The 27,635-nt window shown below is 38.4% G+C and overlaps 1 pseudogene; it reads left to right on the top strand.

Annotated features, from left to right (window-relative positions):
- Positions 1–2,341: 2,341 nt before the first annotated feature.
- The window catches only part of LOC102540766 (serine/threonine-protein phosphatase 2A 56 kDa regulatory subunit delta isoform pseudogene), a 37,331-nt pseudogene continuing 12,037 nt past the window's right edge, over positions 2,342–27,635 (top strand).

Here is a 27,635-nt window from a genome sequence, read left to right as displayed (position 1 = left end):
AAGACAGAATTCGACTGAGATCATTAAACCCTGGGCTGGGGAGGGTGCAGTCAGGGTGGGAACAGTTCCAAATTCCAAGTGAGAATTCCAGATCACTGTTTAATAGTTGTGACTCTCTAAACCATGTTTCTCATTTGTAAAATTAAAACAACAGTACTTTGCACCCTCATGTTCAGGATGAAATGACAGATGTAAGTTCAAAAAACAGACACATAAACATATGAAAACTAAAATATTACCACCATACAGTGGGCTTTCAGTAAATCGTTCTCTTCTGCTCTCCTCTCTTTTTTCCTTCTTTCCTCCCTCCTTCTTCTTTACTATTTAACTTATCTTGCATATTTTGGTACCCTCTGTAGCCTACCACTTTTAAGGTAGAGTGTGTTCATTTTCTCAGCTGAAACACTTTCCAAAGTGGTAAGAATTTCATTCTGAAGAATGTCAATTAAGGATTTGGCACAACATTGTAAAATGATTATAAATCAATGAAAAATGTTTTAAAAAAAAAGAATTTGGGCCAAATACTTCCGACACGGGTGGGTTTCCTTTCTTTGTGATATAAACGTGACCTTTCAAGCTAAGGTAGCAAAATAATAATAACAATAAAAATTTGAAGCAAAATCATGTAGTGAAGTAATTCTTTCACTGGCTTGATTGGTAATAAGCTGTTGATTGTATATTAGGAAGTTGTGGCAGTCCTTTTGGCAATGCTATTTTATCTAACAGCAAGATGTGCAGATATTTCCAGACGTATATGCATTGTGAAACACATAAATATAGGATCTATTTGTGCAGAAATAAATTCAGTTACTCCAATGTTACTCCAAGGAGTTTCCTTTTATAAATTGGAAAGGAATATTTTTACAGTTTCATACATGCCACAAGACTTAAAATGAAAAACTGTGAGCAGATAGCAGATAGGGGTCTTATTGTTGGTTTTCATTAGTATTCCCATCCTGTTAAAGCCAGATTTTAAAAATGTGATGTGCAGTATCTAACTCCATTAGTTTACAGTCATTTTTGAGGCAGAGCATTGTATAGACAGTACACAGCAGGCTTGTCTTCCCCCATCTCCTTTTTTTCAATAGTCTTATTTAGGAAGAAATAATAGTAAGTGAGAAAATTTCCCATTTTTGAGTTTAAGCCCTAAAATGAATATTTGGGCATCTTTTTTTTTTTTTTGGTTACTTACATTTATCAGGACTATTGAAGAATTAATGAACTAAGGGTTCAAGACTGTGGATGGTGCTGGTGGATACTGGGTAGGGTGGTCATTGCAGGGGGCTGGACCAGACATCTCATCCCCCAGCTGCTGGGAGTACTGGAGGATACTGACTCACAACCTTCCGCTGATAGAGAGAACTGCCCTTGGCCAAATGAGAGCTTCCTTACTTGGGAGCACGGTCACACCCAGAAGCCTGCAGGCAATGACTGATTGGCGTGAAGTATTTAAAGACATCCGGAAAAGCAGAGGCCAGGTGGCAGCACTTGACTCAAGGTGGAACCAATTTCCAGGTGTAATTTTGGCTCCAGTTCTCCTGATGGGATCAAGATGAAGCTTGTCTTCACTCAAAATCCTTGCTTAGCTTTCCTTCCCTGTCCTTTTCCCTGCTTCCTCGTTTTTTCTTGAGGTCACTTCCCTGGTAAGGTACTTTCTCAAAAATCCCTGTCTCCGCCTCTAGGGAGCCTGATCTAAGATAGTGAGCCCCGGGCATTGCTCGAAGAAGTGGAATCTAAGGATGGTATTCTGCAGAGAAATCCAGATGGTCGTGAGAATCCCCTCACTGGTGGGAGGCAGAGTATCCATAATCCCAAGCGTGTTAGAGCAATATAATTGATAAGACTCATTTGCGGTGAAAATGGACAAAACACAAAGCAGAAAGGGAGGCACTAACTAGTGCAATATCACTGATATTTAACAGGTAGGAGGGAAATGGTAACTACACAGACCGTTATTGGGTAGGCGTTGTTAAACAGAGACAAAAGGACAGATTCAGATTTACTAATTAACAATTTAAGCAAATTTTGAGAGTCAGAGAACCTGTTTCAATGCATGGAAGAAAATCTCCCCAAGTCAAAGGGCAAAAGAGGGAAGACCTGGTTGAGACAGTAGTGGAACTTCAGTGAAGAATGCACTCCCACTTTTGGCAAGAAGTCTCCCATGCCACAATCAGAGATCTGATAGGGAAGGATCTGAACCCTGAAATCCAGTTTGAACCCTGAAACTGAGTTTGGTAGATGCACTTGAGATCTCCCCAATTCTTCTGAATCTTCCTGACTATGGAAGTGTTCCATCTTCCACTGGAAATATACTGCTGCCCCCTTGCTTTTAATTTACACCATGGCCTCAAAGGGAACATGTGTCTTAGAAGTCAGTGCTTGCTCTCTTCTGATCATCAGGTCCATAACAAGGTCTAACAAGGAAAATGCTGAGCCTGCTAAAGGAGAACAGGGATATTATGCCAAAGGGGCTGCACAGTCTGGCTCACGGTGTATACGCAGGAACTGGAGAACACGCCTAGAAGTGGACCCTGGGGTGCAGCATCAAGGGAGCCACCCTGTAAGTGAGAAGAGAGCACTTAGTTATGCAGGACTCTCCCATGACTGAGAATTAACATCCTGGCAAGGGCCCCAGGACTTGCTTCTAATTTGCCGCTGGGGTAGTTCTTAGAAGCATGGGAAAAAAGAATGTCTCACATAAATGAAGTACAGATGTCAGAACTGCCATGACAGATTAGGGAGCAAGAGATGAAAAGGCTCAGGGGAGGGAGAACACTGGAATGAGTCTATTTTGTAAGACCAGAAAACCCACCAGGTGCTTTGTCCCTTGAGATGGTGCAGAGGAGACATGCATTTATCAAGGAGGTACAGAATATTGCAGTGACGGTAGCAGGACATCCTAGCAGAATCACTGGGGAGCTCGGTGTCAGTGGTCCTCTATAATCTGGGGCTGATGGTCGAAGGTGCTGTTACCATGTCTAGGCTCAAAATAGCAGCGAGGATGAGAGGATCCAGGAATAATAGAGGACAGGCAGCCCTTTTAAATATTAGCAAAAATACTGGGTGAAGTTCCCACAATAATCAGCGGTTTGGAGCGACAGCCGGAGAGGCCATACGGTGTCCGTGTACGGAATACATGTGGAGTGTGTACTTTGTTTCCAGGGATGAGCTAAATGAGCTGCCTAAAAGGTGTTGCTCAAAATCTATATTCAAAAGAGATTCAAGAATGAATGAGCAGAGCCTGAGGTAGGATTTCACAACCAAAAAGCATGTTCCCGTGCCTAGTTTCCAGACCTGGGTGTTATCAGATCCAGTTATCAGAATCTGTCAAATGAACAAAAAACTCCTTCAGTGAATGGAAAATGTATATCGTCTTTCCTCTCTTTCCCCAAAGGGCTTCCAGCCATTTACTCAAATAACGATATCCAGAAGAAAGAGAATGCCTGTTTTCTGAAGATGGTTTGGCACAATTTCTGATATGATTATGTCCTAAGAGCATCAAAGAACTATCATACTCTCCCTTGTTAGATGAAAGATGTGTAGACACCAGGTGTAATTGGAGTCCTGGCCCAATGCCGTGTCACAATGGAGCCAATAGTTCCACAGAGCTACCCAGAGCTACCTGGTGGTCATTTCCCTAATTGCTAAATAATTGTAGTGGGCATACCTTATAGTTGGTATAATTCTCACATAGGTTTCTTGCTCTACAGAGTTAGAGCTATCATAGCAGTAAAGGCCAAGTGCAAGCTCCTGAATCTGCAATCCCAAGGCGAGATGGCAAATCAAAAACAATATTGCACCCCAACAGGAATGACACAGATTAGTGCCACCCTCCAAGTCTTAAAGGATGCATAACTTTGATTTAATTCACCAGCTAAGTCCATGTAAAAAAAAATGTATGGATCGTGGCACATGACAGTGAGCCATCACAGACTCAACCAGTGAGTAGCCCCCATTGGAACTGTAGGGCTGGAGGTGACATGAGCATTTGAAAAGAATGCTTGTTCCGCATTTGTTAGTGGGCCGTTTTATTAAGCTAATCATGGATCGAAAGAAACAAGTTGGAACTTCCCAGCTGTTGATACAAAGTGTTATAATCCTATAAAATGGTATCAGGAGCAATGTTCTGAGTCCTCATCTATATTTCAAGGTACTCATTAAGTTAGAAAATTTGTGATAAAGGATAGTATGTGAGGCTCTGCAAAGCCGTCTACTTTCTCTTCTACACATATATCGTGACATTTAAATGTCTGTTTCTTTTATATGGTTCCTTTACTGTCCTTTACACTTGTGAATGTTATAATCATACAGATCTTTGAGGATTTCACAAACAACAATGGCTTAATGACAGAGTGACACAGTATTATGCATGTAGAAACATTTTTACCTTCTGAAAAATGCATATTTCAGAAATTACAGACTAGAATTTAGAATTACATACATTTAGAATTATAAATTCTAAAATATTTGCATTACCATTTTTTCGAATTAATAATATATACACAGTCATTGTAACTAAAAATGCATACTCTACTGTATTTACTTTTCTTTGATGCATACCTGTTTGCTGAAGACACTTTTTAAAGGAATAATTTTAAACATGAGTTTTGTCAGCTTCAAATGATAAAAAACTGAGATTATTTTATAATTAAAATCTCTATCATATGTACCCTTAAAGTAGATGATGACTCTTCATGCATTTAAAAAACTTTTTAATATTAGTCAAAATAATAATGCAAGGAAATATGAAAACAATAAAGATTGCAGTATGTTTTATTAACATAGTGAAGATCCCTAAGCCAAAAAAACTTCTTTTGCTCCATAATTTGGAAGTTAGGTACCTGGGTTTGAAATTCAGGCATATCAAACAGAGAAAATATAAGCTTATGTCAAATGCACAACATTTTAATTTGATTTTGCTTTTCTCATCAAGGAAAAACCTTAATTATGAGGGATTTCTATTTTTTGAGTTAAGAGAATCAACTTAAAGAAAAACACACATAAAACACTTTAAATTCCACCGTCAAAAATATATTTCATTGTAATGAAGGAATCAGCTTTATGAAGAAGCATATTCTATATGGAAATTAAGAGTGTTGTATTGCAAATATTCAGTTTTCTGTTGATGCTCTCAGAATGCAAATTTTCTTGAGGTAATCATTTTGAGGCAATTATCTAGGATTTACTAGATGCAGTAGCGGTTATATCAAAGTAGGTACCAAAACAACCATAAATTCACAGATCATGCCATAAAGTCTGCAGTATGCCAAGAATTCATGTCTTTAGAGGGTCAGTTGTACATAAAAATTCATTGAAAGCACAGTAAAAGTGCCACGCACAATTTCTGCTGCACGTATACAACTCCATGTAACAAAAATAATTGAGGCAGGAGCTTAAAGAAAAGACAGACAACGTCTCTAGAGGTGTAAAGATCTGAAAATCCAGGTATAATAGGAAACATTCTCCAAATAAAAATAAAAGCTACCAGTCAATTGTAAACTTAATAGCAACCTATGCCAAACACTAATATTTAGTCTCTCAAAACAACCCCCCGCTGTGTCTAACAGCAAAGCAGCTGGTGCAACTTCGTGCATTCGTCCAGTCGCCCTCGAGTACACTCACTCGGCAAGCACTAATCTGGCACCACCGTGTGCCAGCCCGCTAGCCGGAAGGATGGACAGATGTAGGGACGGGAGGGCAGGTGGACCGCAGCATGGAGGGGGGGCGGCCACTTGGTGCGGCCGCGGGCGGCGGGGAGCGCCGAAGGCGGGGCAGCGCGGGTTTGGGAGGCCCCTGGGCTACATCCTTCGCTCCGCAGGCTGCAGGGACTGACCCCAGGCAGGGAGCCAGTAGTCCATTACTTTTTAAATTGCTGAGTACTATTGTTTGGTATGAATATAACACAATTTATTTATGCATTGTCTTGTTGATATGCATTTGTTTTCCAGTTTGGGGCTATTTTGAATAGCATGCCAAGGATACCTTGTACAAGTATCTTTGAAGACAATTGTTTTTAATTTTAATGGTGCTATACTTAGGAGTGGACTTACTATATTATAGGGTAGATGCATTTTAGGTTGCATCTGCAGTGGGCAGACGTGAGGGATGAAATAATGTCTCTTTCTAGGACAAAAGAGCAAGTTTGCTGACTACTTTCCTTAAAAGCAGCGGATTTCCCAAGCTTAGGGTTTCTCAGCTGCTCTACAAACCCACTACACACACAGCTCCTATCTGGGTCCCTCTGTTTCATCCCCACGGGACTTGGGAGGCAAGAGAAACTGACACTCACATGCGGATGTTCATGCTGTGTTCTGTGCCTTGAGTGATAAGACCCTTTATCTCTGAACCAGGAATCTCAGACTTTCTGCCAGCATCCACTGAAACAAACATTAGCTAAAATTAACTCACTTATTTGGCTTGTAAGAACGGTACAGTCAAACCTCATGCCTGGGCAACGTGAAACCATTTTATTAAAGCCCCCAATCTAAACATCTTTATAACTTTTGGAATAAATAAATAATGTAGTCATCACCTTTTTTTGAGATAGCTACCTGAACAACCGGAATCTCCCTTGATACTGTCTATGGCTACTATTTGATGTGTGTGCCTCAGCGATAGAGCAAAACGTTATGACCGCCATTTTCTCAATGGGAAGGCAATTCAGTGGACAACCTCTAGCCTCTATATACTTCAGAGGGTGCTTTGAAGATGCAGCTAAGTTGATCAGGCATTCAGTACCTGTAATACTTACTTTGTCATGAAATGTTGCTTATCTTTTTGTGGCTTCAGTTTCTTTTCTTAAAAGACGCTCGTATGTGACTAATGAGTAAGCAAATCCACTGAATTTGTTGATACGCCTATAGTTGCAGCCTCGTGTAGATTTTATACCTATTTAGTAACTCCAGGTTATTTTGTTATAGTACGTTTAGCTAATCATAATCCTGCAACAAGGAATAAGGTTACAGATGGAAGTCTAAGATGATGCTTAAATGATTTCTATGAATATTAAGCATAATATGACAAGAAAATAAAAAGACAGAAAAAGTGGTTTCTTCCTTTGGTGCTTAAAATATGGCATGGCTAGTAGCATTCTGAATGCACACAGGATTTGGTTAAAAATATAAAACATAAAATGATTACAGGAAAGAGAGTTGAGGGAAAGAAGTATATAAAAAACATTGCATTAGATAACAGAAGGCAACCATTTTTTCATAAGAAAATTAAATATTTTAATATACTGCTACATAAGATAACTCTTAAACATGTTATTATTTAAGAACTATTTATTAAATATTATACATTAATTACTGAGGTGAGAATTCAATTCTAAATAAAATGGTCAGAAAAAAATATTTTGAATACAGACTAAAATAAAGAGTATTTTTTAATTCATTCAGAGTAAGTTGACCCCCTTTTAAAAATCTAATTCTTTCATCTTATTTTTCAATGTCATAGAAGCATACAAAATTGAATTCTTTTTTTAATTCATTTTTTAAAGACAAGAAATAAACTTTTCTTTGTGTTTGAGTAGGTTGCTTTATCTGCTAGTTCAAGAATATATGCCGACTAAACAGGAGTTTGTCATTCAGAAGAAACTTCATCAGAATAAGAGCTACATCAGTAAAAATCACTTTTTAAAATATTAGGCTACAGGCTGATGCTCATACGTGATTGTATGAAACTGCAAAATAAAGGATAATAGCATTTAGTTTTCTCATAGATTGTTTCTCCATTATTTTTTTGTACTTGGCTCATGGTGACTTTGAAGGCATAAATATTCTAGAAAGAAATCAATGTAGAGATTTTTCTGTAAATAAAGGTTCTTTGTGACTTAAAAGTGTCCCATAAAACAAAGTTTGTAAGGATCCTACCTGTCTCATGAGGTTTTGTTCTATTTTATACCAGATGTGAAAGTCATTTTACCTCTAACTGTAGCTTGCAATAATAGTTTTTCAAAAGTAAGATTTTTTTTTAAATCAATATTGCTTCTGGATCACATATCATGTTTCATCTCTATCAGGCAAAGACAGAGGCACATTGATCGACCATACTGACCATGTTTATTTTCCTTGTGGGCTCTTCATAGTAATTACCTGGATTAGGAAAAAACATGGGGAAAAAGAGAAGTAAAAATGATCCTTGATCAGTTGCTCAAATGTGCTATCAGTGTCCGTAAATCATGGCTAGTAAAATTCTTTCAACCTGTGTTAATTTCAGTGGCCTTGAATTAACTGATTTTTGGTAATAGGATGCAGGAGTTCTAAGATCAGTACCAACACATCGAAATTACAGGTACCCTACAAGCATTACTCAATAGAAGGGCCTAGAGTTCAAGATTCAGCAATCTTAGGACTGACTTACACTATCAAAGTGCACAGTTTCAAGCAGCCTTTCAGCCAGCAACTCCCCAAGAAGGATTTTTCACAGCTGATAGGATAAAAGGACCAATTCAGATTTATATGGTTAAACTCTGTCTTTTCAAAGAAATATAAAATTGTGACTAGCACCTAACAGAGGCACATATAGATAAGCATATTTAATCAATAAGTAAAACATTACATTAGGAAAAAATCACAATATGACACGCTTACCATCGCTCCATCACTACCACCTCCAAGGTTAATTGCTTTGGAACAAACTCTGACTTCTCCAAAAGCTTTGGTAAAATCAGAGCTCTGAGGAAGTCCTGCTCTTATGGCAAGTCGAAAAATTCAGGGAAGAAGTGTCTCCTTTTATTGGCTTGCCTACTCCTTAAGGCAAGGGCTCATAAATTATAATCTAAAGAACGTCTCTTCTAATGTTGTGTTGTCCTCAAAATGCCATGAGTGAAACTCTTACCTAAGGAATTACGTGGTAAGGGAGGAAAAGTAATTGTAGGGTTTTACTTTTTTCTTTTTAAATTTCATGGTTCTGTATGGCTTTCCAACCAAGATTTACCCAACTCTCATGAACTCATCAATGAAAGAGTCAAAAAGGAAGCTCAGAGAAGATGAATAAATAACAGAGACAAAATGTTTGTATCCAGAAAATATACTGAGCACTAAATCTATTAAAAAAATAGACAACACCATATAAAAATGGGTTGAAGACTTGTATACCCACATCAAAAAGGAAGATACATGTTGAGGGGCCAAATGGCATAGTAGGAAGAGCCTGAACTAGCCCCCTTTTATGGGCACACCAAGTTACAACTACTCACAGAGCAATTATCTATGAGAATCATGAAGACTAGCAGAAAAGATTTTCCACAACTTAAGATATAAAGAAGGAACCACAATGAGGTGGGTAGGAGGGGAGGAGGTGTGGTATAGGCAGCACCTACATCCCCCAGGTAAGTGACCCACAAATGGGAGGACTGTCACAACTGCTGAGGTCCTCCCCAAGGAGCTCTGTATTGGGCTCCCCAGTCCAGGTGTCCTGCACCAGGAAGATGAATCCCCAGAATGTGTGGCTTTGAAAACTGGAGGGGCTTACATTCAGGAAACCCAGAAAGCTATAGGAAACAGAGACTTCTGTCTTGGAAGGCATGCAGAAAATCTCACATGCTCCAAGTACCGTTGCAGAATAAGTAGTTTAAAAGGAGCCTGGGTCAGTCAGAGCCACTTGCTGATCTTGGAGAGCCTCCCAAGGAAGCAGAAAGTAACTGAGACTTCCCCTGCGGAGGGAGATGCTGGGATGGAGAAGCTGGCAACAGATACTGTTGGGAACTAATTTGCCATATTGACAGTGGTGCTGGCAAACGCCATTTTGGAATCCTGCCTCTAGCCTATAAGTGATGGGGGCTTATGCACCCACCAGTGAGCTGACACCAACCCCAAAGCACCCTGGCCTGTGTGGCCAGCCACGTGGTGACCCAGCCCTGTTCTCCAGTGGACCTACAGCAACTTCATGAAGCATGAACTCAAAGACAATCAGGCCAGGGGTCAGCCATACTCACCAGTGCTCCTATAGTAGTCATCACCACAACAGAAGGGGATATGCAGCCTACATAGGGCCACCCTAGAGTATATAACTCTGGGGACCAGAAGGGAGCATTCTGCTGGGCACCATAGAATGTCTCCTACATAAGGTCACTTCTCCAAGATCAGGAAATGTAACCAACCTACCTAATACATAAAAATAAACAGAGAGAATTAGGCAAAATGAAGAGACAGAATAGTATGTTCCCAAGGAAAGAACAAAACAAAACCTCAGAAAAAGAACTAAGTGCACATAGAGACACATAGAGTGGTCAACAGACACATGAAAAGACCCTTAATAATACTAATCATCAGGGAAATACGAATCAAAACCACAATGAGATACCACCTCACACCTGTCAAAATGGCTATCATTAAAAAGACAACAAGTAACAACTAACTTCCTCAATAAATTAAAAATAGAACTGCCATATATTCCTGGGAATTTACCCCAGAAAACCAAAACCACTCATTTGAAAAGATATTTGCACCCCTATGTTCATTACAGCATTATTTACAATAGCCAAGATATGGAAGCAACCTAAGGGTCCATCAGTAATAATGGATTAAAAAAATATAGTATACACATACAGTGGAATATTGCTTACCCACAAAAAAGAAATCTTGCCATTTGGGACAACATGAATGGATCTGGAGTGTATTATGCTATGTGAGATAAGTCAGACAGGGAAAGACAAATGCCACATAATCTCACTCAAATGTGAATCTGAAAGCAAAACAACAACAAAAACAAAGCAGAATGAAAACAGACTCATAGATACAGAAACAATCTGGTGATTGTCAGAGGGGAGGGGGGTTGGGGTGTGAGTGAAATAGGTGGAGGGCATTAAGAGGTACATATCTCCAATTATAAAATTAATAAACCATGAGGATGTACTATACAGCATAAGAACACAGTCAATGCCATTGTAATGACTTTGAATGGAGACAGATGATCACTAGACTTCTGACGGTTGTTTCATAATGTATGCAAATATCAAATCACTCTATGATACGCCTGAAGCTAACATAATATTGTACACCAGCTATATTCCAGTTTAAAAAGAGATACTTAAGTAATGAATATCTATCTGCAAGTTCATTTGTCATCAGGGAAAATGAATCAAAACTATAATAGAATTCCAATACACATTCACCAGAATGGCTAAAGTTAAGAAAAATAACAACACCAAATGTTAGCAAGGCTGGGGAGTAATTTGAACTTTCTTACACTGCTGGTAGCAGTATAAATTTTGAAAAATTGCAATGACACTAAGTTGTAGGAATTTCAATCTAAAGTGTATAATTAATAGAAATATATACAAATGTGTACTGAAAGACGTCTACAAGGATCTTAACAGTGGCATTATACCTAGTAGCTGCAGATTGGAAACAATCCAAATGTCAATCAGGAGTAGAAAGGGTTAATTTGGGAGGGGGGCGGTATGTTTCTACAATGGAATGTCATATGGCAATGAAAATAATACGCCAATGCTGCACACACATCTACATGAAAGAATCTCAAAAAAAAAAAAGTGAAAGAAACCATATAGGTAAGATTATGTACTGAATTATTCCACTTTATAAAGTTTGAAACCTGCCAAAATTAATCTATTGGATGTTAAACATAAAAGACAATAGTGACCCTTTGGAAAGAGGGTAGGGTGTGATTAGAAGATGCTACGAATTCGTCATATTAACGCTTGTTAAGTGGAGCACGGGGTGCTGGATAATGAGCCATGGTTCAATAACTGAGCAGAAGAGAAACTGAAATAGAAAAGTTAATTTTTCATAGATCCTGGAGGAAGGACCCGGCGCTCCGGGCGGGGCCAGATGGGGAGGTTAAGGCAGAGTGCAGGCAGAGAGAGTGTCAGGACCTGGGCACATGCTTTTATTAAAGTTCATGGGTGGAAAGCTTTGGGGTTCCCTGGCTAATGCTGGATTGGTCAACTCAAACCAAAAAAGCAGGGTTTTGGTAAGTCCCAGGGGGTTCTTATGTAAGTGGCACATCAGGGAAAGGCATTGGAATGCAGAGAGGACTGCTGGCCACAGGGCGGTTGGGGAAGTCTTATCTGGAACCCACATTCCTTGTGACTCTGTGGGCTGCTACCGAGGGCACTGGCTTGCACGACTGCATGATGGGCGGGTGTAAACTGAAGGTCACAGCAGGCTGCTTGGCCAAAGAAAATGGGTGCCGAGGCTGCAAAACTATGAAGTAGTTTAGCTACACTCTGGACAGAGGTGTCATAGGAATGGCTTTTGTGGTGCTGGTAGTGAGTTATTCTGGATTGGAAAGAGCAGTACTTACATGGCTGTGTTCATTTTAAAAATATTCATCCAACTGTACACTTAGGATTTGTATACATTTTGTTTCATAATTTATACTCTGACTTTTAAAAAATTCACCAGAATGTATGAAATGATTATTATTCAATGCATAAGCCTGTAAGTTTTTCACTGTATAAAACATAACATGTATTTTAAGTGGACATTGTTAGGATGGTACAAACTGGATTTTTTGATTTCTGTTTTTATTTTTCACTAGTCATGGAAGACCCATTCCTGTTTTAACTGTCTCCTCAGCCCTAGTTTGTTGAACAATTTAATGAGTAAACATGCTGAGATTAGAGGCAAAATCTTTTTTTTTCCTATAGACAAAGAATTGACAAATTTTCTGAATATTTCTAATGACCCACAAAGAAGCATGACAAATTCAAAAAGATGCAAGTAAGGGTATTCTCTCTCTCTCTCTTTTTTTTTTTTTTGCCTCTTCAAAGTAATTCAAACACTCTTTGCAATAAGTACACAGCTTTGTTTCAATCTGTCTGCAAAATGCAGAGATGAACTGTGCCTGGAACACCGTTGTTTGGTTGATTTGAAGCGAAGCTCCGTGTTATCTTGGTGTATCTGCAGTGACTTGGGCCAACCGGACACCTTTCAAGCAGGCTCATTCTGAGCGTCGTATGAATAATTCCTAGACTCATTCTAGATCTGCATCTACGTTAGATTAACCAGAATGACATGCTCATTCTCTGTATGTCCTTACGATCAGGAAGGAAGTCCTGAAACTAGAGAGAAATGGGCTTCTCTTTGAGTCTACAAGAGAGATGAAGGAATCTGTGTTTTTATAGATTACAGACTTCCTTTCCCAAGCCTCCGGCTCAGGCCTTAGCCTACTTGACGTGATAAAATAAGCTGAAAATTCCTGGCCTCAGCAAAGGCTAGACAGCTTCTTTACTGCAGGGCTTCTTGGAGCCTTTAACAGACCAAAAGGCATGATGAACTTCCAAGCAGAGTATATAGCGTGTAGCATTAACCAGATTCATCTGACCGCGTAACTCTTATTCTATGGGCTTCTTCCAAAACTGGTGTATGGTTGAACACATTTTGAGATTTAAGAGTCCACGCAGTTATTAATTCAACAAATATGTATTGGACCCCTGCTCTGTGTCAGGAACTACTCAAGGTGTTAAGGGAACAGGAATGAGCAAGGCTTTAAGTTCACTCCCATCTTTCCTGGAGACCACATTCTAAAAGATGGGAGACAGAATAAGAAACTAAACAATAAAGAATAATAATAATGCTATAAATTATTGTCATGCTTTGTGTTATAAAGAAAAGAAAGAAATATAATGGAGAAATCCTTGAGGGTCACTTCAATCTGGTGCTCAAGAAATGCTTCTCTGAGGATAAGATGTTCCATCACCAGATCATGGATATATTTAGACTAATATTACATCATGGCCAGGTAGGTAAGATGAGCTGTTGGTGAACATCTGTCTTCCTTTACAAATAATAACACTAAAGCAAACTGGTAATAGTAATAGCTCGTAATTCATTTCATGTATCACTGTGATGCAGCTGTAACATCAGGAATGAAAAAATTGTGTATTTAGGTCTTTTAAGGTCTTATTTTTTAATAAGAGTATTTTTTTTAAGCAGCAAAATTGGGGGAGGAAGTTACAGAAATTTCCCCTCTGCCTGCTGCCCTCACACATGCACAGCCTACCCCATTATCAACATCCCCCACCAGAGTAGTCCATTTGTTACACCTGATGAATCCTCACTGACACATACCAAATCCATAGTTTGTATTACTGGTTCTTGCTGTTGTACCTTCTAAGGGTCTGGACAAATGCAAAATGACACATATGCATCATTGTAGTATCACACAGAGTATTTTCACTGCCCTAAAAATCCTCTGCGCTCTCTTCACCTCCTCCTGGTGGAAGCAGGAGAGAATTTTTCTGGGATATTTTCTATGAGAATCTGTCTAGCTCCTGCATGTAAATTTTACGATGTTGTGGACACACCCTCCCCATGACTGGTTCCCATGGGGAGCTTTTAACTCTGGTTTGTCTGCTCTGAGCTTCCAGCATTTGAACAATTACAGTTCAGGTTTTCCCACCCTGGCACTGGTTCTCAGGGCAATTTCCACTTTGAGCCTCCACGCCTAGTATTCGCCTGTTTGTCTCTCCCAGTTTGCCCTGTGTCCTCCCCTCTCTAATGAACCCAAGAAAAGTTGTTGATTTTTCAGTCTGTTCACCTTTAACTGGTTGTTGGGACAGAGTGGCTAACACCGAGCTCCTCACATGCAGAATCAGAAACCAGAAATTCTAATAGTTCCCTCCTTTGGGTCCTTTTACGTACTATCACAGCTATTTTAAATTCCCTGGGTCGTCTTTGTAGCTGGTTCTATTGATTGCTTCAGTTCGTCACAGCAGTTACTTGTAGTCTGACTTGTCATTTTTAATTAAATGCCAGACATCATGTGTAGCATAACAGGAGAGACTGAGGTAAACAGTATGAGCACACTTCTCTTCCGTCAGCCGATTAGTCTGTGGGTTGAAGCAGTCTAGTCGGCAGTGAAGCCTGGTGTGACTTGGTTGTCGCTATTGTTACTCTCAGCACACCGCTGACTTGTAATTTATCCAGCAGTGAATTTCATTACTTTGTATTTAGTGTGGCATTTGCAGTGCTGGGCGGGGCGTTCTCAGGGTTCCCACTCCACTGCAGTTATCAGTCTGTCTGCATGCCTGCACCAGCCCTGGGAAAGCAACTTCTGCCTTACAGGGGTTTTCTGCGTTTCTGCGTATCTCGTGAGCAAAGGCGCCTGCAGACTTTCTTCGGGAGTAAGTTTTCATGGCTATTTGCATAGCAAACATCCTTGGAAAATTGCATAGTGTCTCCCTCTGGAGCAGAGTGCTTACTGTTTCATATAATAAAAATAATGCTTTCATTATTTGCAGCTCATTATAAAAGAGTGAGGTTCCCCAAGCTCAGGGCTTCTCATCTGTGACATAAATCCATTGCATGAGCAGCAATCACCAGATTACTCCACGAGACTTGCGGGGGAGACCAGAGAAACAACATGAACGTGAAACATATGAAATGTATACTACTTGCTGTGCGGGGCAAGATAAATGTTTTTGGTCTGAGCCAGGAGTCTCGCATCTTTTGCAAGCATCCATGAAACTGTAGCAGGATAACGTGATTGCTTGAAAGTAGAGCAAAACCTCAGATCCCTTGAAGTTCTTTACACTCTTGAACTTCTCCCAGCAGTAGACTGAATGCGATCCCTTGCTGGTAATTGCTATGTTTATTACAATGGGGTGTGTGTGGGGGGGGGTTCTCTTGTCAAAATATAGCCTCAGCAATTCTGCAAACTCTTTCCATGAAAGTCAAGGAGAATGGGTGGCTCGTGCTCCAAAGACCCGAACTCCCTGGTGGGTTTCAGGGAAGAAGTTTTTCTGAGCAAAATTTGCAAAGGGCTGTAGGGTGTGTAACCCTCCTCTGATTGGCCGGTGGTGAGGTAATGAGATGGTGCTCCAGGAACCTCAGTCATCAGCTTTCTGGTTCCAACTAGGCTTGTGCTCAGCCTGAAGTTACCATCCTCCACCCAGTGGGGGGCGGGGGGGCCTTAGCTCCTTTAGAAGAACTCAGAGATGTGTATCAAATGGTATGCACATCCCCCAAGGAGGAAACAGGCCCAGGTCTCGTTGCTGCACTGTTGTTTCTCTCTGCATTCCCTCACTCTCCTAATTAGTAACTGTTTGAATCTGCCCTTTGGAAGGTCTAGGAAGCTGAAAGCCATTTTCCTACAAACAAGAAACAGGGGAAGGGTTTTATGCCCAGGAGGGCCCCGTGGGGTCCTGCTGTCTCAATCCCCCTTCTCTTCGATTCTTCTCAGTTTTGAGGGAACAAGTGTTGGACAAGAAAGGGAATCACATTTTGGATGTAGAGGTTAATCATAAACGCTTGTTCAAGTCGTTAGCAAAACTAAAATTTAATTTGTGTAAATGTTGGAAAATGCTATGCGTACACTGTGGACGCTAGTGACAAAATGTTCTTTCCTAGTAGCTGTTAATCTACAGTCAGTAAATGGAACAGAATTGTAAACATATCCAGGACCCACAATAAATGCAGATGTATCATTTCATCTTTCAAATGTGAGTCTCTATTACTGCTTGTGTTTTACCTCCTTCCATTGCCTAAAATCAGTTACGTTTACCACCATGATTTTGAGAAAGACCACTGAAATGTGTGGAGCTGCCGGACTTCACCCTGAGTGAGTCCCTTCAGTTTTGCTGCATACTCTTAAAGCAGTGAAATAAAATTAAGATGAATGTTCAGGAGTAGTTTGAAGAGAAAAGTAAATAACATAGATACACGTTTAAGGCTGTGGGGGGAACCCGGAGGGCTGTCCTAACCTCCTTGGAGGTGGTGGGCTTGGGGCGGGACTTACGGGCAGAGGAGCTCACTAAGGCTGGAGACCTTCTCGGCTGGCTACAGCCTGGATCATTTTCAAACCCACAATTCTCAGAGCATTTGTATCATACAAAGAGCATTTCCAATTAGCAAAGATGAAATCATATTTAATAGGTTTTAAGGAAAGGCTATTCTTTTTGCCTTTTAATTATTTTGAAAAATAGACTATACAGGGTAACTCAAATAAAAATGTATTTTCTTATCTTAGAAAAGAGTAATATATAAATTTTTATATAATTCTAACACACACACATTTCTAATATTCTCTGGGTTACAATATTTAACATTGAGATTGAAAATGACAAATAATAGATTCCTGCTGTGATCAAGTAGCTAGGAAATAATTACTTTTATGTATATAAGGCGTTTTTTCCTATAACTTAACATAGTAATTTTAAAAAAACTTGATGAGGGATGAGGAACATGAATAGCAGGGTCCCACTTATGAATCCAGCTCATAGATTAAAAAAAAAATATTTGTGAGGAAATGAAAGCTAGAAAAACAATTCACCAAGTAAAATTAGTCCCTTCGTTTTTTTCTGCCTGGCTTATAATTTGCATTACACTGCCATCTAGTGGTTAATACAAGTATTGAAAGTAAAGGTGTTAGAAGGCCTGTATAGAATCAGACAGAAAGATTTAGTACAAAAGCTAGGAATACAATGTATGGTGTCAGTTGAAGCCCAGGTTCCTAAAACCATGTTTTAAGATTGGAAAGAGGAAGAAACCCTTAGGCACAAACACGTTAGAACTACCGGCAAGATCCCTGATCAGTCTATCAAGTCTTTGCTGTTTCCTGATTTCTCCCTGTGCTCGGGGCTTAGTGTTTATTCTGAAGCCGTCTTTCCTTGCTTGGAGACCCGGCCAGATCCGGGCTGAGCCTGCTTAGACTGACTAGGAGAACTTTTCAACGCTTTAGGGCTTCATGGCTTCAATTAACTCCACAAAAGCCTCACTTCTAGCAAAACAAAACAAATCAAAACAAACAAAATAAAACAAAAAGCAGTTCTTTACATTGGATTTTTCTAAGTTATTGTTATGTAATAACACAAAACTTGCTGGATATGTTAATAAGAGTTATTCAAATTAGAGTTAAACTTTGAAAAAAATCTCCTTTCTAGGGGAAATTATGATTTAAAAAAAAGCCATTCTAGTTACCAAATTTGTCTTAATCACATTACATTTATTTTTGGGGGGGTGGGGTGGGGTTAAAGCTTGTTTAAAAAAATAAAGTTTTATATCAAGTATGTGAGAACTCAAAAATATGGTGGGCAGGTATTTTGCCAAATTTTTGTTAGATGTGCATCAACTGAAAACATAAAGAACACTGAATGTGAAAGAAAACTCTCAGAAGGGAGGATATAGCGCAGTGGTAGAGTGTATGCTTAGCATGCATGAGGTTCTGAGTTCAATCCCCAGCAACTCCATTAAAAAAATAACTACCCCCCTAAAAAAGTTAGCAAAAACAATAAATAAATTTAAATTTTAAATTTTTTAAAAGAAAATTCTTACTGTTAGCCACACATTTGTATTTTCTTTCTGAAAACTGGATAGAAATGATGCAGGAAAACAGATGTGGGGCGTGAGAAGGGCTGTGTCCGAGGTCTCGGTTGAGCCCCTAGGACATGCCCCGCCAAGGGTGGGGTCCTTGATTTCACGCAGGAAAGAATTCAAGAGCAAGCCACAGTTGAATGAAGGTAGATTCATTCAGAGAGATACATTGAAAGGCAAGAGAAAGGCTACAAAGTGTGGGGATTGGCTGCTCAGATTAAAAGTAGGTACACACTCCTTAGAGTGTTTGGGCTGTCTTCAAAAAGGGAGAGAGAGGGGCAGCCCCGAGGCACCATGTTGCTGGTTTTTAAGGGCTTGGTGGCTTTATATGCTAATAAGTGGAAGGTCTAGTCTAAGTAGCCTAGGGAAGGGGCTGGGATTCCCAGGCAGTTGGCCATTTCCCACCCTTTGACCTTTTGTGGCTAGCCCTGGGACTGCCATGGTGCCTGTGGGCATGTCTTTCACCATGTTAATATATTACAATGAGCATATAATGAATCTCAAGATCTGCTAGAAGTTAAATTTCTCATCATCTTGAGCCTCAAGGCCTACTGGAGGTTGAATCTTTCACCATTTTGATGTTAATTGCCGTAGCATTCCTTGAATGACTGTGACCTGCCCCCTTCCATCCAGTCTCAGAAATATGAAAGTTTAAATTTCATTATTTCTCTCATTACTAGTGATCATGTCACTCTGTCATATCTCCTTATTTATGAAAAACATGAGGACTCAGAAAGAGAGGAAGGACAGTACTATCATAAACTGAGAAACTCAGTACTGTTCTGGGAAAACCCAGCTGTATGGTGACTCTCGCCATGGCTCATGCCGACACTTTCCTGAATATCTTTTTGACCTTGTACACAAGTTAGTTCTTTGAAACTGTGATAATTATTATCTAGGATTACATTACAGTGTCGACTGAAATAAATGCACAGCCTAAAAGTTGAGAGTTATGTTTTATTTAGGGGGAGGACTCAAGCCAGGATGACAGCCTCCCAGATCGCTCTGAGGGCCTGCTCCGAAGAGGTAGGGGAGGAGCTAGGATATACAGGAGCTTTACCACAAAGACCAGGTAGTTGGAAAAACATAACACGCTTACTTGTTAATTGAAGAAAACCAGGCATCTCAAGTTAAAGAATTAAGCGCTTTTCTATGTATGGGAGGAAGCAAACATTTGGGCTCATTGAATTCATTCCTTTGACAAGCACCTCGCTATCTAGGGCCAGTATCCTGTCCTTTCTTATTCTGAGTCCCCTCGGGGTGCACCATTGTGAGTGGCTGCAGAGGCTGGGCTGCAGGCTGGTCTTCACTGGGGGGTGGGGGCAGCCGCTGATGACTTGGTTTCAGCATTCTTTGTTTACTGATATGGTTTGTAGTATTTTCGTTCACAACAGTATGGTTTATAGTTTCCTGCACAGTAGTGTGATTTCCTTTAGTCTAAATGTATTTTTGGCTTTGTTGATTCATGGTTCATTGATTGACTTCTTCAACCATTAGTTAGTAATCATTCTCAACCCTGTAAAATGGTTGAGAGAGGACAACTTTTACTCTGGAATATTAAGGCTGGTGTTTTTAGCAAATACCAGCGCATTTAGATCATCACTAATGAGACATGCATACCTGAATATCACATATGGCCCTTGGGATAGTGAATCTTTCACATTTAATGTTTTGCTGTTGTTTGTTTTTATTTAAACTAGTGTAGTTAAACATCACTCGTGATCTAGAATTGCAACAAAACAACATAAAATCTGAGTGTAAGTGTGGAGACATGTTATTGCCAGGGAGTGAGGCTTTAAGAGAGAGAGAGAGAGAGAGAGAGAGAGTGTGTGTGTGTGTGTGTGTGTGTGTGTGTTTGTGTGTGTGTGTCTTTTTGTCTTTTTGTCTTTCTCAGAACCAGGTGGCTTTTATCTCGTTTGCTAATTCCAGGATGCCGTTGTAGCCTCTCAGTGGCCTCAGAAGTGCAGGAATCTCCAAGTCCTTTCCTAATTTTTCTAATTAGTCTCATTTGTTGGAGCAGGAAGTCCTTCTGGGCTCTATTTAATGAGTTGGACTGTGAAGATAACATGGGAAGACTAGGACTGCATGTGCCTAACGTTCAAGTTAGGGAGAATCTGAATCATTGGGCCATTTCTTCTTGGGACATGCTAAGAAAGAAAAGTGGAAGAAAATTTTAATCTTTGAGAGAATGTTAAGTTGATTATTCTGCTGTTATTTCATATTAGGATAAATAAGTGGAATTTCGTAATGAAAATTTCTTAGTTAAAATCCATATGGGTATTTACTTTTCCTTCTGGAATATCAGTGATTCTAATTTAAAATTTTAAATGTTGCTAAAAATTCAAATTCAATCTTGTCTACCCCTACTTCTACTCAGGGCTACTTCAATTCCAACAAAAATACCCACAGCTTCACAAATGGTTAATCCATGACTTGCAAGAAAAGCCACTGTGTACTTTAAGTAGAATTACTCAATATTATTCTCGCTAGAAAAATGCATGTTTGAGACAGCTTACGCTTTATTAAGCATAATTACCTTTATGAAGTTTGATTAAAAAACAGTACTATTGATGCCAAACTCCACAAGTGTTGTCATTTATAAACCTTGAATAGCAATGATGGAAGTGTTGTATGTTTTTACATTTTAGTGTGCAGTTTTTTCATATTTCTATTTTTTTAAATTAGTACTAAAATGGTAAAACTGAGAATTAAACAACAAAATCCTTGTTTTACATGAGGCAGTTGTTGATTTATATATTTAGGCTTTTCCTTTGTAAAGTAAGTGTGTGATTATAGGAATAGAATATTTTTCAGGTACTTTCATAAAAAATCAGAACTTCTGAAATAATAATTACACATATGTGTATTCAAAGTAGAGCACCAGGACGAGGGGTCTTTAGGCACTCGTACTGTCAGTGTGAAACTTGACCACTAGATGGTGCACCTAATCCAAGTATCTCATTGAATAGGCTTCGCAAGAGCGTCCCGTATCTTTTGGAAATTCACTTTTTTTATTTTGAGTCAAATGTCCTTTAAATTGCATAAAACATTAATTCACCATATTAGCCACTTCTGGTTATATTTTCCATTAGTTTTACTCTCAGATAGGAATGTTTTGATTTTTATGCCCACATGATTTAAAATGAAAGAATAGAAATAACAGAATAGATATTTTCTTCCCACTTCAGTTCACGAGATTCTCTCACTGACTACCTTTAAATTTATGCTTAAGACAAATGACAGCTTTTTGGGGGGAGGGGGGCAAGTACAAGAATCAGTTCATGAAAACAAGTATTTATAAAAAGTATACACATGGACTTATGCTGTTTAGTCGTCACAATTTTGAACAGTTCTCAATTTTTGCTGCTTTCAGTGAATAATAAATTGCAGGCACAGATATAAAAACAGCAAGCATAGGACTTCACCACGTTACAGACTTTAAAAGACACACGACACAGATTTACAAGTTGTAACTACTTGTGCTAGCTAATGAAAGAAACATCTAGGTCATTAGTTTTACATATTTTGTATATGTATACATTTCTATCAGTAACTGTTGACTGTGAGATCAGTATGACACTCCTTAGCACACAGTGAATATTAATATTTCGATGAAATTAAGTCCATGAACACATACAGCAAAAAGTAGGGTTTTTCAACGAGCTTAACAGAAGTGTGATTTTTTTTATAAAACCAGATTCATGGAAAAAAAAAAAAACACAACTAAAATCTCTCTTCCAAATGACAAACGATAGATCTAAGGGGTGGGTGGTGCTGGTGAATTGGATTTTTTTTTTTTTAATTTGGACATAATCCTCAACTTTGTACAGAGAAAAACAGCGGGGATTGCAATAATTTTTTAAAAACTCTTTGGCTATACAAATACACAAGTATCACATTGTCAGTCAAACCACTTGGCTGCCAGCATTTCGCTGGCAGAGAAAGGAAACTGTTAATTGTTCTATTACTCAGTTTTGTAGAAGAAACTTGATGAGCTGTTTACACTAACATGAGAGTCCCTTCTCAATACCTTTGGTATTTTGTTCCCGCTGAGATAACAGAAATAATATAAATATTATGTTTGCATTTCAGACTCCTCAAGGGAAGGGTCTTAAAATTTTCCAAGCAAGTTGATAAACTTTCTAAATTGTGATTGTAAAGCTTGAGAAAATTCATAGACTTGAGAAAGTTACACTTAGTCTTTAGAAAAGACCTAATTCAATCAGTAATACTTTGTTTAAAGAAAACAAAAATGTCATTAAAATTTTTAGTTTTCAGCTTGTGTAAGATTTAACCCAAACCCCAGGGAGCAAACCACATAATTAGGCAATGAGGCCCAGTCCTGCCTTTGGCCAATGCTAATCATGCACACATGAAACAGACTCAAAGACTAGAGAAACACATAATTTATGACATGCGGTTGAAAAAGAATCTAAATCCACAGAATTTTCTTTTTCTTTTCTCATTGCCCAAATTATTTTTGGAAAAACCTTGCTTAGGAAGGTTTATTGAGTTGATTACCCCCCTCCCCCCAAAGCATAGAGATATACCCTTAAGCAAATACCAAGGTCAATTTTGAAATAAGTTATGAACTGCTCATTGGAAGTCTTATTATGAAAGCTGACTTCATGGTTCCAGGTCTTTCAAGCAGGTGTGGAATCACTGGTGGGTCAGACAAAGTGATAACAGAATGTAGGTGAAAGCACTTCACCTGTGTCAAAGCTTAAACAAGATAAGCTGTTATTTTGTTGTCACCCATAGTTCCTCCTAGCAGTTCGCTTAAAGACTGTTATTCAGAATTCAGTTATTTATCAGCGAAATAGTGGTGACATCCTACTGGCTCAAAGCAAGGAGATGAGCTATGTTTATGCTTAATTTTTTTCTGAACTATATTTATACTTAATCTTTATTGTAGTTTTTTTTTGTTTTCATCTGTACACGAAGGCGTATTATTTGTGAAGGACCCAGGTTAAGGATCTTGCAGGTCTTACTATAATGAGGCCATGTCATTTTTTCCATTGCAAAAGTTTAAAAAAATTAGTCATATTTAGGTCTTTTTGAAAGGCATGGACCAGAAGTGTATGTACAGAAATTGTCCTTCCAGCCTTCCTGTCACCAGACACATGAATTCCAGTAGCAGCTAGAAGGGAATTAACAGTTTTGGGATTTGAGCAACAGTCTTCAGAGGTCCTTCTAAGTATCCGGCAAATCTCAGCTATGAAGGAAGAAGAAAATAGACCTTTATCCTAGTCTCCTTCCTCTACATGTAGCTGAAGATAGTTCTGTTGTGTGAAAGAAAATCATGACTTTCCCTTTGATTGCAGAGTTGAACAGGAAAGCAAAAAACCTATCAGTCACAAAAAGAGTGAGTCCAGACAGATCACACGGTAAAAATACAAACTAAAATCCTTCAGCTAAAGAGTTCATCAGGTCATGGGAGTGCAGATGGTGCAAAAACTTTCAAGATAGTGTAAGACATTACAGTACGTGATGGGTGATGGGGCCCACCATTATTTATTGGCTTCCGTTGCTTTTTTTTCTATGTAAATTTGGAACTAACTTACATGGTCCAAATTATTTCACTTGGATTATGTGAGGGACTTGCCATTAACCTATAGCAAAATCCACAACTCAATGATCTTCCACATACGAGAATCAGTTAATTGTTCAAATTTTTGGATGTTTCATTATCAGGTAAATTTAAAAAGTGAAATATACTCATGTCTCAAATTTACATAACTTCTCTATGGGTTAGTCTTCTTATTTCCTCAGAGATAGAAACTATCCTAATGCTTCACACTGAGTGTCTACAATTGATTGTATACTGTGAAGAACAGAAATGTATGTGAGGAACAGTTAACTGATATTTAAAAACTAACTGGCAAACATCAAGTTATTTGACTGTTAAATAAGCAAGGATAATTCTATTTGTCTAGTGAGTGTGGATAGGTACTAATTAATCTTTTAAAATTTATTTAGAACTATCAATTTTAAAGATACCTATTACTAAGATGAACCTCCTTCAAAAACTGCCAAGTACATTCTTGGAGCTAAAAACCTAAGCATGACAGTGTCATGAATATTCAATTTAGCCAAGCTTAATAACTAATGCCCGAACTAATCGTCAGATTGTTAAATTGTACATAATCTGACAAAATCTATGTTTTGGTGTAAATCTATCCTCTGCACATTTTAAAATAAGGAAAATACAAGTGAAGTGAGTGGGGCAGACGGAAGGTTCGAGTACTTTTGCTGTATCATTAAATCTCTGTCAACCATTTAATACAATATATGTAGACTCAGCATCCAAGCTTTACTCTTCAAGTTTTACCTCATAATATGGTAGAATAAAGAGGAACTTCTTCCTAATTTTGTTTAATTATAATCACATGATTCATATCCAAGCAATGAGAATATCAATATTGTCTTTGATAAACAACTTGAAATATCAGTATAGAAGTCAGAAAAGCTGGAAAATCTCATGAGGACTAGAAGATTTATACTTCCAAGTAATTCTTTTAATTTTTTGAGGTATGCAAATAAGAGATATGGAATCTAAAGTTTGGCAAGTGTATGAAATCTTTGCTTTTTCAGGCTTCAAGTAAGAGATTTTCCTTCCTTCTCTCTCCTTTCTTCCTTCTTTTCTTTCCTCTCTCTTCCCTTCCTTCCTTCCTATAAATTTTTGCGATATCTTCTCAGAAGCTCCTACAATTTTAAACTTTGAATATTTGATTGGATTTAAGGAGGAAAATCCATACCCAGCTTTAGTCTAGAAGGATTTTACTATTTTAGACAAATGGAGGAAACTCTACTCAAAAATTTAATTGAAAGTATGGTTTTAAATCTGATACTGACATATGAGTAAATAGTTTAAGTTGTGCTGTAGTTTCACAGAGTGACCTCTGCCTGTCCCTCATTCATCTTAACCATTTCTCATGGTTTCTGCATTTTTCTATTTTTTAATCTGCTGAATTTGAAACCAATACTTTCCTCCTCCTAATGCTCCGTGATGTTAACCGAAACAAATTGGGCTTTGTTATTTGGTGAAATTACTTTTAAGTGAAGTGTTGTTGATTCATTAAATTTACTGTCAGTCTTGTGCTTACTGAAATATTAAAATTCACCTCTAAATCAAATATACTTTAATTAAAAAAAAGAGGCCATCTAGTCACCTTATCAAAGGAAAAAATAATTCACTCCTAAATCCCTTTAGGTCGGGGTCAACATCTCACTCCCCTGTAAAACTGTAAAAACAACACCATGCTCTCCTTATCTTGCAGTTTTACTGTGACTGTGCACAATTGCTTTATAAGCTGCAATTCAGTTTCAGAGGAAATTGTTGCATTGACTGCATTGATTGGGGTCTGAGGTTAGCTTGTCCTTTCACAGATGTTATTTTGCTGCCTCTGGTGGCCATAGTATGTCACTAGCCAGCCTCAGGTTGACTTACAAATGATTACTCATTCAGAACAAAAACATAATGACTGGAAGATATTTTCATCAAACATCTTTGTTCTGTCTCCTTATTACACAAAGATAGTGAGGACCGAAAAAGAAGTAACTTTCTCATTGAGTAACAAAATTAGAACCAGCATTCAGGACATCTCAGCTTTGGGGAGAAATTGTCCGAAGGAAGACGCAGAATCTTAAGGCTGAATCCCCACTCCAGTGCTACGTACCGTGACCTCATGGGTTACAGTAAGGATATCTACCTTAGTGCACAGATTTGTGGTTTGAACCAGGTGAGAGAAACAGACAAAAATCTAGAACAAGGATAAGCAGAAGGCAAGCTCATAGCAAACCAGTCCTTCACTCCCTTCCTCTCTCCCGGCTTTAACCTTCCAACTAATTTGGGTGATGATTGTTGTACTGTCTGCAGCCCATAACTCACAGGTAAAATGAGTTGTATCGTTCCATATTTGGAAATACTGTGTGACATGATATTAGGGAAACTGCTTTGAAACCTGTTTTGAGTGAACTGAATGACTGAATTTAATAGTTGGTGTTTCTTTGCCTATGACATAAATGAACTCATACCATAAACTCCTATTAAACTAAATTTCTAAAAAAAAAATTTGATATGAAAGCCATACATTGAAAGAATTTCCTCTTACTAGTCTGATTTTTACTGAACCTGTAAGTATTTATTTATATAAGATATGACATTTTATTTTATAAAACTACAATTTGTTTAAAAGAGATCATTTTATTCATACACCTTTCCGGGGCTGCATGCATTTTTTAAAATAAGACAATAAGCTTAATACCTACTTAAAGAACAGAGTCTTCATCACTCCAATGACTTTCTAACTATAAATTGGAAAACAATATTCTTTCTGTAATATAGGGCCACCAGGGCAAGAATTACAAATTGGGAGCAGGTAAGGAAATGGTTGTTGACATTCATTAGTATTCCAGTCCTGGTGCAGTTACATTTACACACTTTGACCCATAGCACTTACCTAACACCATCATTTGCTAATAATTCTTGAGACTGTCAACTAGATGGGCGTTGTTTAGCAGCCTCAAAGCACTGAGATTTTTATTGTCTTATTACGGAGAAAAGCCAATTAAGTGATAAAATAAACTTTTATTAGCTCAGAAAAAATGCCTAACATGAACATTTAGACATCTCCTTTCTCATTATTTCCCTTTCAGAGAGTGAGAAAAGTTAAGCAACAAAGGGAACGTGTCTGGGGATGGTACTAGTGAACCATGAAATTATACGATTTCTATTATAGTCAGAAGAATTATACATTTCATATACAACATAGGTATATAGTTTAATTTTCATTTACAGTCATCCTCCACAAAAGAATTCCTCCCAGAGTCTCTTTTTCTGACTATGTCTTACCAGCTCAGGAACAGTTCATGTGTTTGTCTCTATACAAATTCACCCTAAGGAGACTTCCGTGTCAGATACAATCCGAGCAATTGAAGAAAACAGCGGAACACGGTCTGTTTTCTTGAATTTCTTTTTTCAGTCTGACCTTCCTTATATAAGAGTTCATATGCATTTCATACTATATATAGACAAATTGATGTACACTTTTCACTGACCCTAAAAAAATGGTTTAACACCATTAATGGTTTAATCTGGAGGCTCGGATTTGGCAGCATTACACACAGTTTGGAGCTCCAAGAATTCATTAGGATTTTTAAGGTTATTCCGTGATGCTGGAGCTCAAGCAGTAAGAACTGATTACCTGTTGTCAAAAGTCACTCCCCATCATCAAAGCAGGATAGTAAGACTGCGAGCAACGTCTGTTTTTTCCCCTCACTCTTTTTGTGTACCTCCGTAAGACATGTGGAAGGCACAACAGTAAAATGTACTTGCAGTCCCCTTAGGAACTTTTG

Source organism: Vicugna pacos, chromosome 12 (assembly GCF_048564905.1).
Source record: "Vicugna pacos chromosome 12, VicPac4, whole genome shotgun sequence".
NCBI classification, from domain to species: domain Eukaryota; kingdom Metazoa; phylum Chordata; class Mammalia; order Artiodactyla; family Camelidae; genus Vicugna; species Vicugna pacos.
This window is presented reverse-complemented; position numbering and strand designations above follow the sequence as displayed.